At 42.8% G+C, this 14393-nt stretch overlaps 1 protein-coding gene across 9 annotated transcripts in view; it reads right to left on the reverse strand.

The window, feature by feature from the left end:
• The window catches only part of LOC147200307 (ependymin-like), a 39843-nt gene that overhangs the window by 17739 nt on the left and 7711 nt on the right, over nt 1–14393 (reverse strand). For 8 of the 9 annotated variants that reach the window (XR_015101759.1, XR_015101760.1, XR_015101765.1 and 5 more), the window contains exon 7: nt 9973–10068. The gene's annotated coding sequence lies outside the window, so the exon portion shown is untranslated. Of the gene's footprint in view, nt 1–3814; nt 3917–9972; nt 10069–14393 lie in introns of those variants that run through there. The other variant, XR_015101766.1, reaches the window with a different exon arrangement.

Here is a 14393-nt window from a genome sequence, read left to right on the forward strand (position 1 = left end):
CTTCAAGTTGTTGCGACTTCATATTTTAGCAGTTTGCGCGATAGTGAATCATGCAAGCTATTTGAACCAATAATATCAACAATTGAAGGAATAATTCATGTTTACGTGGACTCTGGACGCAAACAGTGGAATAGGATTCCAACTCCAGATGAAACGACTGGCATGCATTCTCTTTGTATACATTGCGGCTCTGTGGAATCTCATGAGAATTGCAGGAGGAACACGATGCACTAAGTCGTGTCCGTAACTGGACATCCTGTTCAGAAACACACCACACAAGCTCATACTGAATTCTGGAGCTTTTTATCATTCCACATTGGTTCGGGTTGGTGTGTATAATTTGATTTTATCTACCATGCATGCATTTCCTATAGCGCTTTCTCATTACGGTTGCAGGTGGGCTGGAGTCTATCCCAGCTGGCTTTGGGCAGCCTTACACCCCTGGACGAGTCGCCAGCCAATTACAGAGCACACAAATAATCATCCATTCTCACTCACATTCACTCCTTTGGACAATTTAAAGCAGGGGTGGGAAAAGTCGGGAGACTGGATTAAGTTTAGCAGATGGACAAGTTGAGACACGCCTTGTTGCTCACAAACCAATTTCAAAATTCAGCATATGACTACTTTTTTTAGGAGAAAGACTCAATTAAATGCAAATTATGAAGGTAAGAGCCACATGGCAGAAGTGGTTCGACATTTATGTGAAAAAAAAAAGAAAAATGTTTTCTGTGATGAAAATAAATTTATCATAAATGTATCATAAGGTTCATAATGATTGTGTAAAGACTAAAGTCCACTCGGTTTGCCACCGTTCAGATCTGGAAATAAGTGACACTGCTCACAGCATCGCGGCAAAACCATGTGGGCGAAAAAAATGTGAGGGTTTGGCTCTCCAAAACCTTTGAAATGCATAGGATCACATGTTTTGTTTTTTTATATGGGGAAAAAAAGCTTTGATTTAATTAACATTATTACACGTCATCTGAGCCTCTGGAACATGGGGTCACTTGGTGGTCAGTAAGGAAGGAGAAGTCAAGAAAGCATTTTGACGTACTTAAAGTTTAAAGTGCTTTTTTAACATTTAAATATTTAAAATTGGGAATTTCTCCATTCTGAGACAAATGAAGTTTTTCTTATCTTCTTCTTTATTAGCAATGAACACTATTTTTCTATTGCGTAAAGTAGCCTGAACCTGAGCATAGCCATTAAAAAGTGCTTTAAATGAAAGAAAAATGTGTATTTAAACACTTTGAACAATTATGAAACACTTAATAGCCAGAACTTGAGCATATAGACCTGGCCTACTGTATTGTATGCATATAAAGGGCTGTAAATTACACAAAGCTTGTCTGGGGACACTTGCACTGAAAGAGGACAATACTTAAATGAAATATGTAGCCTATAAAGTGCTTTAAATGTAACAACTTTGGACAACTTTACTTTAAGAGGAAGGAAAAAATATTAAAGTCTCAATAGATGTTCTCCGGCAAACCTTACATTTTGCTTTATAGTCCTCCCCACTGACACTGTCAAGCCAAGGGTGTGCCTCTTCCCACTCTCCTTTCTCTCTCTCTATATATATATGTATGTTGCCGTTTCCTCTTTTGAGTACGGGTAGAGTCTCACGAGTATCCGCCTGTAGTCAACATTTTTAAAACCCGTGGCACAGCCTGGTGTTTAGTGTGCAGTGAACGAGTTACTAGGCAACGATCACGACAGGCAGCGGCAGTGCGAAGGGGTTGGGATGCCTGCGTGCAGGCAGACAGACAGAGGATTTGGCACGGAGCAGACGTCAGTAGCGTAAAACGAACAGGGGTTCAGCCCCTGCTAAAGTTTTTGACAAAGTAGCCAAGAATGTGAGAGTGGGAACGTCTATTTGCACTCTGCTGCGACCAGGACAAATGGAATGTATAGTAAAGTGGAGAGGTTGGGAAATGGATTATGGAGGCGCGAGGGAGGAAGAAGATGATGGATGTTGAGACTGAAAGTTGATGTTGACAGGCACACCATGAAGCATCCCGTTTTAAGAGGAATCATCTTTCATGTTTTCTTTCAGGGCACACAAAATATTCTCAGGCTGAAAGAGAAGCTTGTATGCGTAGGATTGGCCTTGGTGTGGAACTGTGTTTCATAAATGAGTACTGAAGTATTTGAGCAAATGACTGATTTCAATCAGTACAGACATATTATTTTGGCTTATTAGCTTAACCCAGGAAGGGAGGGGTGGAAGGGTAGATGTGAGCCTGGATGGGGGGGCGGGGGTCTCCTGAGGGGAGGAGGGGAAACAGCGGGGTAGCTCTGTGGCACATTTTTACAGGCTTTTGAATCAGAGATGCAAGTAAACTTTTCAAGATTATTATTTTTTCACAGATTCAGAATCTGCTCGTTTTTTTCCCCAAGCATATCAGATTTTCATCACAACAGCAACAATAATACTACTACAACTATGAATAATAATAATGTTTTATGCAAACATCTTTGCAAATATTTATGATGTAAGGTGGATTTTCTTTCCTGAAATGTCATATAGCTATAAATTACAACGCATGGTAAAATCCGCATTGTGCAAGCTTTTACAGGTCAAACTTATCCACAAAAGTAAAAATATCTCAAAACCATGATGTGCTAGAAAAAAGTAAAGATATTTCTAAAATCAGCACTGAATATATGTTCAGGGGCATATCGAGCCATTTCTGGTCAAGTGTTATTAAAAGGAACTAGAGTATTTTGGGTACACATTTTATTTTTATTTCTGCATTCATGCAACATCATTTCATCCATTTTCCATACTGCTTATTGTTACTATGTTCACGCGAATGCTGGAGCCTATCCCAGCTGACTTTGGGTAAGAGGCGGGCTTTTGGAATGTAGGAGGAAACCGGAGTAGCTGGAGATGATGATAAATTATTGTTTTATTATTAGGCACTTTGTAAAACTATTTTCTATCATTTACACATTCACATTTTGAAAAAAATTAATCTGATCTACAAAACGGCTGGAGCAAATATACCAACCCAGAACCTCTCAACTGTGAGGCAGACATGCAAACTACTTAACCAGCATGTTTTCCTAATGTTTCATTCTTAAAAGGCATGAAGATTTCGCAAACAAACTGTCAAGGCTAAATATGATCAGTTTCGGAGTGAGAAAAGACTTTTTCAAAACAGTTATTAAAACGTGTACTTGAGTGGAAAAAAACCCCGACATCAGTAATTGGTATATTAAATAAGGTGAGCCACTCCTCAAAGGTTTCCATCATATCACTACTAAATGCAGTAGCGGCCTTAAATCCATCCTCAGGAAGAGTTTTACTCTTTAGAAAATACAAGCTATGAATCAAAGCAGTGTTCTCCAAAGCGAGCTGCCTTTCCTGGCGAGGGCATCAATCAGAAAATTCACAATCTGCTCGGGAAAATGGCCAGCAATAATGTTAAATGTGCAATTTTCTCTTTCCAAAGTGGGCAAGATAACGTCGGAAACAGAGCAATCACAGAGTGCATTTGCATCACAATTTAGTCAGTGTCGGAGAAAATAAAGTTCGAGCACAAATTTGACGTTATAGAAGACGAGATAGTGGCACTGCGCCGAACGACACAGCGTGCGACTGCAGCGGGTCAAAGGTGAAAATTATTCTCCCCCAATCATCCATTGGTACATGTGACATTTGCTGTCATATTTGCGTGGAGCAGAGGTGCTGTTTGGCAGAACGACTGTGCACCTCTCACTTCCATAGTACATAGTTCTGAACAAGGCTGCTTTCAGAGGCAGAAAATGACACATAATTATATTTACCGTCATTCTCTCACAATGCTGCCCGTCTCCCATGTTTGACCCTTGTCTTTCTCGACAAAATATGCCCTCGATAGTTTCTCTCTTACATGAGCCAGACGCCTCAATGCTTGGTTACTGTCACCTGGAAACAGACAAGGGAGTGTGGAGGGACTTTTGAACCATTATTTAGTGTGCGCCGTTGCTTTTAGACAGTCACATTACAGCCGCACTCGCGCCGCTGTCTTGTTGATGTATTATTCGCAACAAACAAGCCCCCGAGAGCAGCATGATTTCCATTTGGGCTATTAGAAAACTTGCTCTCATGCAAGCCCGGGCGGCAATCTTTTTTTCATCACAGACCGCAACACACACATCACCGACAGATTTTGCGCATCTTTGAAAAAAAATCAAACAAGAGTTTGAAGCCAGCGGAGGGAATTTGAATGCATTTCACACACACTTGTTTGTGTAAAGCAAAAAAAAAAAAAAGAGCCCAAAGACGACTTTTTCCGTAACCTTCATGTTTCGAGTGTGGAAGCATGAAAAGTTCATTACATCAAGCTTAAATGGTTTAAACTCCTAAATCACCCTTAACAACATGCAAAGGTTCTTCTTTCAGGAACCAGGAAGCCAATCAAATGGGTTCATTCGAGTGGCTTGAAGTCATCAACATTCAATGAAGCATTCTTGTTTCATTCATCAACACCGATCCAATGTTTCATGGAGCAATGAAAATGGGGCTTCGACCTTGACGGACGACCAGTGATTTCGAGCTCACGAGTCAAATGGATGTTTCTCTAGTAAAACAGAAAACTCGACTATCACAGGCTATTACATCATTGTTGCTTTCGGGTTCAATGGCTTGTCATCACACCGAATTTAAGATCATTGCATTGGTCCCCTGTGTGTCTCAGGTTGAATTTCAGGTTCAATTTCTCCTTACCTGGGCCATCATATCAAACTGAAGTGCGTTTATTATATCAATCCTCGTTGGGCCCTGTGGTCCTCCTCTGGCACTGCATTTTTAATTGTTCCCAAATCTAGAACGAAAAGCTACCGAGAAGCTGCTCCCGGAACAGCCTGCCAGAAGCCATCATAGCCCTATTGATGAGTTTAAAAGGAGGCTCGAGACTCACCTGTTTGGGTTGGTTTTTCATTCATTTCTTTTCTATTCTGAAATGTATCTACTCCCTTATTTATTCATTTATCTATTCAATGTGAATCCCATTTTTATTGTAGATTTTTTTTTTAATCCTGCCATATGATTTTTTCTGGCTGGTGACCGAAGACAGCTGGGATAGGCTCCAGCACGACCATGCACTTTGTGAGGTTAAGCGGATTAGAGAATGGATGGATGGATATGATCTTTTAGTCTTTTTACTCGGATGATTAGGATAGTAGTCATTGATGACTGAAGCTTGCGCTGGCTCTTTTTTTTTTGGTTTTGCTGCCACTGGCCTGAACTGCTGGGGAGGATCTCCCTTGATTCACAGAGCTTGCCTTCCTCCTCCCTTGACTTCTCTCCATCTTTCTCACCTCATCATCGTGTAGTATCTTACTAACCTGCTCCTCTTTGTCTTTGCCCTATGGTCGATGGTGAGGCCGGGGACAGTGGTATCGGGAGCAGATCAGTATCATCGTTGTTGCTGACATCATGGGACTATTACTGTTGATACGGCTCACTCTGTCACTCCATCTGAAACCGAGGCAGATGGTTGCCCCACGGAGCCTGGGCTCTGTTCAAGTTTTCTTCCTTCAGGTTTTTCCTTGCCTCTCTTACCAGCTGCTTGCTCATGTGGGGTTTAGTTGGATATATTATTGAAAAAACATGTAATGTAAGGCAAAATCCTCATGGCAATGCCATGAGGATTTTGGTTCTTGACCTGCTCGGTGTGTAAAACTGCTTTGGGATAACTTCTGCTGTGAATTGGCACCGTATTAATGAAAGTGAGTTGACTTGACATTTAACTTTCTGGACTTGGAGCTGTACAATAACAAGTTCCATCAGAGTGCGTCTGATGGGATATGGGGAATTTCTATTGTAGGCTTGTTTGCAACCTTGGATACTTGGATACAGTGAAAGTAGGCCGATACGCAGTGGTAAGGAGTACCAGCACATGTCAGTTTTATACTTTAGCATATTGTACCAGAACATGCAAACTCCACACAGGAAGACTGAACCCACGACATCTGCACTGTGAGGGCGACGCACTAACCACTGGCCCACCGGCCCACCGGGCCGCCCGCTCATCTGTAATTCTTTATGTCTATCTACTGTAGGTTGAGCAATAGTCCGGCATTGCCTTGCGGCATGCTGTCACATGAGCAGTTATGAATGCAGACGTACAGTACTTGAACTTGGCATACATCCAGCCTGGATCGGGTCATAAGTTTTTCTACCTTGAAACCACTTTGGCAGCAATGAGAGCAAATTGGCCGGTGAATGTCACAACCTATTACCTGGTCGACCTCAGCACTATAAAAGTGTCGGACTGAGAAAAAGCTCACATCCTGACAGTCGTTCGTTCTTTAGATTGTCGAGTATGTACGGTTGAGATGCAGCGAAGCTCATTACCTGTTCCTGTTTTGCCAAGGTGATCAGTGTAAGGCCAAGGCGGAAACATTTCCAATACCTTGACAGCAATCTATTCAAAAAGACTGTGGCGGCCCTGACAAGAAGGCACTTCCCAGTAGGTCTAATTGTAAGCATCTGTCAAAGTTGACCGCCTCCTTCTTTCTCTCCTTCCTCGCGCCAGCTAACAAACACACGGCTGCTGACGAAACGGGCGGTCACGTCCTAGCCTCTTATTCTTTCAAAGCAAAACAGCACCATCTGTGCCTGGTTGAAGAGAGTCCGCTTAAATACTTGGCACTGGGCTGCCAAGTTTCATCATCAAGCATCTGTAACTAGCACGTCGGTCACTTCTAAGAGAGGACTCCATCTGGGTCGTGGTGGCAACTTTAGATTGGGCGTGCATGGAGCTTTTCGCCGCAAGGCTGTCACTTTCTACGTGGTAGAAACAGTCAGGACTCCCCAATTATATAATCGGAAAAATTATAATTGTGTCGAGGCAGGCACCCTCAAGACACATTCATGTATTTGACATTGGAAAAGGCACCTCACAAAAGAAAACCGTCATAAAATTAAATATTGCTGACATCGGGTCCAAATATGGCACCTCCAAAATAGTCACTATTCAGGAGACCCCCAAAACGGCATCAACCATTTAAAATTGCGTCATCAAATCCAGAGCAAATCATGTTCACGTGAAAAGTTGAAGTGATAAAACCACCGATTTGTTGACATTATCGTTGGTACTGGAGTCATGATTTACTGACTTGTGTTTGTGCCGCAACTGTTCGGTAGAATTTGGTGAAGCTGCCCAAGTTAACGCCTAAAAACTGACAGTCAAATTTTTTTCGTAAATTATTTTAGAGTAATCCTGACCTATAAAACCAAACTTGAACGAATAATATATTTGTTTATTGATTGATTTACATATGTTTGTGTTTGTTTAAAAAAATGCATGGTAAGAGGACCTTGGAAAGAAATAATCGCATATTAAATGGCTATTGCAATAGTGAGAACCCCCCCATCAAAAATTGGCTATTAGACTATTTTTCTAAATCGTTCAGCTCTAGTGTATTAGTGAAACGGACCCACATTATTGTGCACAGCCTCAGGTTGTCCCCTAAATAGTGTCTGTTTCCTGGTTGGCCTTTGTCTTTGTTTTCTTTTCAGGGTTGGGTGTGATCAGGTGTGCTGAGCTCGTCACGCAACTGGCGTTATTCATCACCCTCAGCTATTTAGACACCCGTCAGACTTCTACTCTTGAGCAGAATGGCTTTTTACAATTCACGGTACAATACTGGTAAGAACCTCCACTGTGCTTACGCTCGTTGAATAACTCGCTGCCATTTAGGAACCACTTGTTGCCAAATTTGTCATTCTGGTGTACCCGACGAGTGTTTTACTTAAACATATAAAATTATTAACTAGCACTTGTATCTTCTCAGTCGTGTAGCAGCTGGTGAGTTAGCAGTTCAGTGAAACTCCTCTACAATGAAACCTACATGGGCGAAAATACCCCCAAACGTGAAAAATGTTCATGCATGAAAGCCCTTCCCACTTTTCTGTTCCCCCTACGACGAAAAACCCCCCTGTTCCATTATACGAAATCTTTGTCTCTGCTCTTGCCTCGCGAAGAGATTCACAACAACGAAAACAAGCCTTCTGCAAAAGTCTAATCCAACAGCGACCTCTACTGCTTTGTTCGGAAATGGCAACAGCAACCACCACACTGGTTAACACATGCACAGTAGTCCAGGAAGTACCGTAGTTGTTTTTGTTAGTTTCAGACGCAGCAAGAACGTTGCATTGCTAAAATGACTACAAAACGGACCCTTGGACGTCAAGCAGCTAAGACAAGAAGAGCTTTGACGCTGGAACAGAGGGTAAAAGTGATCAAAATGAAAGACGGAGGAAGCTAAATAAAAAACATTATCCAAGAAATTGAGAAGTGTTGGGAAGCAAAAGAGTATAAATGACTTTTTAAAAACAACAGACCAAGTGGAGTGATTAATATCAAACAATTGTATGTTAATGTTAAACAATATCAAATAAGTGTACTGTATGCTTATATTTATGCACAGTATTGGAATAAAAATAAAGAGTACACATATACGTTTACATCTGAGATAAAATTTTCCCACAGTGAAATAACCCCTGTTGTGAATTTTTTTTTTGCTACAAACATGATTTCGTTGTAGAGGAGTTTCACTGTATTATATTTGAAAAATTTTGTGCAAACAATGGTTTGCATCGATGCCCGACTCTCAAGTTGGGGGTTACAGGTGTTGACATACCTGTCAACTTGTACGTTTTCCCCGTATTTTATACGTTTTTTTTATCATTTCAAATCATGTACGGCGTATTACAATTTTTATACGAAAAAACCCCCCAAACAATTGTGAACCGATCTCACAAAGACCATTTTGGCTCAAATCCAGATCATCTCACCTGCTGGTAGCCAATGACAATGCTGTCGTCGATCGCTACTATTGTCACGGCAAACCAGCAAAAATAATCATCAATCATACTTTTTTTTTTTTTTATCGCTGCGTACGGTCGGACTGATAAAGCAGGATGTGCGCATGCGCGGTAAGCCGCTGTACGGGTTTTTGTTGCTTTGTAAGGGGAATCGTAATCATTTATAAGGGCAGCTATTAGCCGAGGTTGACATGTATGTCAACCTCCTGCTTGGCAACCAATAAGGTTGTTGATTGGACTGTCCAAAAAGCAAGCTCATCATAGCTCGAGTGATCAGGGCACCGAAGAGTCATCGAAAGAAAAAAGGAAGCGTGGAATTCCCTGGGAGAGTGCTCTTGCCTTGCTGTCTGCAGCCAAAAATCAACGTTCTATTTATGCATAGACATGAATGGCCCTTTGCCATTCTGACAACCATGACAACAAAGGATCTCTCGCCATCAACATCCATCCATCCATTTATCCTCACAAGGGTAGCGGGGGCCATAAACATCTGGCTGCAATTTGAATCTCTCTCAAACGATTTGGCAATCCGACCAGACCTTTAAGACATTTTAATTCTTGGTGATGACAGCCAGAAACAAATGAATCCGAATGATTTATTTGTTTTTCAAACTCTATAACACATTGAGTAGTGGATTTTCGTCACATAGCAATAAATATTGAGCGTTCTAGTAATGCACCATTGGGCCATATTCTCCCATGTCCATAATTGCCGATGCAGATTCTCACATTCACTGAAAGTGAAGTCAACTCAAATTTTTTTTTACAATAATAACCACGACATTCATGTTGTTATTGTATTTGTGGAATATGAATTAAGCAGCAAAACACACCCGTTTTTATCCATCTCATGGGCCAGACACTTGCCACTCCCTTTTGACTGAAAATGACATCATAGTGCCCAAGGCTGGCACCTGGATGGATTTTGCGGCTTAATTCATCTTCCACAAACACAATATTAATCAGAACACCATGTTTAGACTAGTGTGTCTGCAAAGAACATTTTATTGGAAGAACGTTTATGACTTGACTTTCCCTTTAACAAATTCTTGAAACATATTCCTCGTACGTCTGTAGTCAAGCACCACAGAGGGCACAAAATTTAATTTCCACATGCTATTGTTGGGCAAGAAAAAAATGTGACTTACCCAACTTGCAGATTTCATGCAGGTGCCCGACATTGAGTTGAAGTTGCCCGGTCCATTGGTGGCTGGATGGGGCGGTGGGGAGGGGTTGGCGCAATCCTTTGCGGTGAACAAGAAGAAATCGTTTAACTCTTTTTGTCCACTTTTACATTTTATTGTTTCCAATAAAGTGTCAAAATGCTGTCATTTCTATTTGTTTTCATATTCTACAGCAAAGTCCTGAAACATGAGCTCAAATCCTAATGTACAGTAACGACACACGCGCACCTCTGCAATGTCACGTAATTCAGTGTAATGGAGGTGGCCGTTCTTAACCCGAGCTCACCTCCCCATTAACACGTTCAGTCAGGTAGCTGTTTGCGCATCGGCACTGCATGACCAAAACATACAAGTTCACACCAAAACACGACTTAAAACGGCTGTGTGGGAAATAACGAGTAGCTAATGGGGAGTGGAGGGTGTGGGGGGGGGGGCACTGATGGGCTAGCTCCATTAGAGCAGGATTCTTTCCTGGAGGTTGAGGTATCATGGCGAATGAGACTCCATTTGTATTCCTGATGGGTTATGATCTACTTAGCGGGGAGGTTGCACCTGAAAGGGACAGAGGTGTTGGGGTGCAGACTGATGCTTCTAATTGCTACTTACATGGGATATCAACTCACCATGCCATGCCCTACAACAGGGGTGGTCAACCCGCGGTTCGCGGGCCGCATGCGGCTCTTTGGCTGGTTCAATGCGGCTCCCGGCTTTCACACGACAATTGTCAAAAACGCCTCGGCGATGGCGCTGCCATTAAAGCAACGGTGCTTGATACATAGAACGTACTACGTCAGCCTATCATCAATCGCGTTACTTGATTGACATAGAGGGCAACCAATCAGATGACTGAATCACCGCTCATGCGCAGAAAACGGCGCCAAGTGCTAAACTAATCAGCGAATTACCTCTGTTTTTAAGGTAGGGGTGCCCAATACGTCGCTCACAATCGACCAAGAGTCGACGAAGAGACTTGGGACAATGGTCCCAAGTCGACTGCGAGTGGTGGGAGGAGAAAATGGGGGGAAAAAAAGATGTGTTTGTGTCTTTAGGTTTCATTTATGTTCGGACGTTCAGGCTGTTGCTCGTGGCTCGTGGCGTGCATGCATATGTGCGCGAGTGCATGGTCGTGTGTGTGTGTGTCCATATGCTTGCACGTGTGCGATTGGGTCGATCGTGGGAGGTTGGTCGCTCCAAAAGTCGATCTTTGGGCAAAAATGTGTGTGTGTGTGTGGCTCTTTGCAGTAACACAGTAAAAAAAATTGGCTCTAGTCTCTGACTGGTTGGCCACCCCTGCCCTACAACGTTTGAGGTTAGGTTATCTACACTAATTATGATCGAATAATCATGCGATGCAATTTCCTCTCACATTCCCAAAATAACATGCTAGGTTAATTGAAGAGTCAAAATTGCCCACGGTTGTGAATTTGAATGTTCATGGCTGCTTGTCTATATACTCTTGCCCAAAGTGTGCTGGGAAGGGCTTCAACTCACCCATCACCCGAATGTGGACAAATACTCTCGAAAATGGATGGACAGATAATTATGCTATAATTAATGGGGACTTCAGATTTTATGGGATTAGCGAAAACATATATGGAATGCTAAATAAACGGCTGATCGAGGTTGTTTAAATCTTGTGAGAATGAATCCGTGCAATCAGTATTACTCTGTAATGGTGGCTGCACATAGTCAAAACGTCCAAAACTTCATTACCAAGATATTTCACAGGAGACCGACTGACTTGGCTCCATAAAATGAGTGACGAAGCAGCTGTTTGCGTTGCTAAGACCAGCTAAGACCTTATTCTCCCACATGAACAAAAGCTTCCAAATACACTCGCTCAAAGCAAATAAACATGCACTGGTTTTGCAGCATTGACATAATGAGATGTGGCCTGACGGATGTCAGACCGGATCTGTCGTTACCGGAGTGTGAAGTCACTTTTCACTGCATAAAAACACATACATCAACAGAAGGTACATGTGTTGTCTACACGTGAACCCAGACCACACAGACTCATGACGATGCCAGCACAGCCTCGTTTTATTTTATTTATTTTTTGTTAGATAGGAGCCAGGGCGGCCCGGTAGTCCAGTGGTTAGCACGTCGGCTTCACAGTGCAGAGGTACCGGGTTCGATTCCAGCTCCGGCCTCCCTGTGTGGAGTTTGCATGTTCTCCCCGGGCCTGCGTGGGTTTTCTCCGGGTGCTCCGGTTTCCTCCCACATTCCAAAAACATGCATGTCAGGCTGATTGGACGCTCTAAATTGTCCCTAGGTGTGTATGTGAGCGTGGATGGTTGTTCGTCTCTGTGTGCCCTGCGATTGGCTGGCAACTGATTCAGGGTGTCCCCCGCCTACTGCCCGGAGACGGCTGGGATAGGCTCCAGCCCCCCCCCCCCCCCCCGCGACCCTAGTGAGGATCAAGCGGTTCGGAAAATGGATGGATGGATGGATAGATAGGAGCCACCAAACGGAGGCAAATGTCTTGGCTGTGTGCCTTGAATAATGAACGCAACAGGAGGGATGTTGTGTTCGAAGAAGCATTTTAGAAATTGCGCTGACTCCTTTTTGAATTGCATCTTATTTTTAGTGCTCACATGATGGCTTCCAAAATGTTGCCATAAGCCTTTGAAATGGCTCATCAAGAGAGTTTTGTTCATATGTTGGCCATGTTGCTTCACGAGTCACCTTTTTAAAAACAATTAAAGACAAAATGCACACAGCAATGATATGCTCAACTTTGAAATACCGGTTAGTGTGCTCTTACTGGTACAGTGGTGAGTGGGTTGTACGTCTACTTCCTACTTCGCAGGTTTGGAGTTCAAATCTCGACTCTGGCCTTCCTGTGGGGAGTTTCAATGTTTTCCCCATGCATAAGCACATAAGCACACACGCTATGCCCACATGGTATGAGTGTAAATGATGGTTTGTCTGTTACAGTGCTTACTGCTAAATTGTGGTTCATCGCATAGTACGCGTTTGCAAAGGCTCATTTTATTTATTGGGTTATTGAAGTACACAGGTAAACATTTGCATGTCCTCAGTGGAGTCTTTTGCTTTTAGGGGCGGGGTGGCCATCGGGAATTTTTCGGCACGTGACTGCCACATGCCATCCCGACTACATTTCGGCGCATGGGGTACGTCGATGACAACTTTTGAATGCATGACAGTAGCGCGCCCCGCCCCCCCCCCCCCCAACCCTGCTTGTTGATTACTTTTTAGCAAGTGAGGGCCGCTGTCGACTATTCCCAGGCCGAATTTTGTTCCTAGCACGTCCCTGTTGTCTTGATGTCACTTTGATGGTAAACTTCAACTGAGTGACTCATATTTTGAAGCCTCTTATTCTGAGAACTACGCTGAACTGAGAGTTAAAATCCGTTTAGAGATTAGGGAATGGGGAAAATGATTTCTACATGTTTTATGTGGCCTGTTCATATTCAATTTACACCTGTAGTCTGGGAAATATCCCCCACGATAAATGGGGGTTCACTTGATATGTCTGTGATTGGCTGGTATCCACTCTGTGGTGTACCCTCGCCTCTCGCCTAAAGTTTACTGGAATCAGCTCGAGCTCACCTGAGACGCTTTAATGACGATAAACGAAATAGAAAAGGATGGCTGGATATATTCCGAATGTAGACAGGACGAACCACTCAAGACTTGATAACAGGAAGTTGGGTCTTGTAATAATCTTGCGCGCACGCACACGCTTACACACAGTAATGAGAGAACCGGACCTACTTTGTACATGCACCTTTGAACGCGCTAATGATGACAATCTGTTCATCTCGCACAAATCAATTAAACGAGATTCATGAAGTTATGATGTTGTGCTGGCATGTTGGTTTGATTTAACAAGACAAGATGACATTCATACAGTATTCGAAGCAGATTCCTTGCGTCGTAAATAAACAAAAGCCTCACAGGTTCATAAATCCTGGACTGAAGGTCCGCATGTGACAAAAGTGTCAATGAGGGGTTTTGTTGGCTAGTGAAGAAAAATGTCTCGGGCAAAAACGGTGCAAATGAGGGAGAAAATGATTTATATGTGAAACTCGTCCATGGTCTCGCTGGAGTTGTGTCATAAACAAAACAAAGACTCAAAACACAAACTGTAAGATCACCAGAATACCAATGTTCTTTTGGTTTTGCAACCATGACAATCACATACGTTGTCATATTTTATTAGGATACGATGTATAGTTCGACTAAGCAACAGGGCAACAGCAGAACCCGTAAAGCAGCCACGGCATCATGATTTACTCTTTCCTGCGGCTAAGGGGGGCGGGGGGTGAGCTTAACCGATATGTGGGGGGGGGGGGGGCTGAGAAAAAAAAAGGATTTTCATCACTTCATCCATAGGTTCTCTTTTTTTCAATGAAAGG

Source organism: Hippocampus guttulatus, chromosome 9 (genome assembly GCF_054856545.1).
Source record: "Hippocampus guttulatus isolate MCC_2025c chromosome 9, RoL_Hgut_1.0, whole genome shotgun sequence".
NCBI classification, from domain to species: Eukaryota; Metazoa; Chordata; class Actinopteri; order Syngnathiformes; family Syngnathidae; genus Hippocampus; species Hippocampus guttulatus.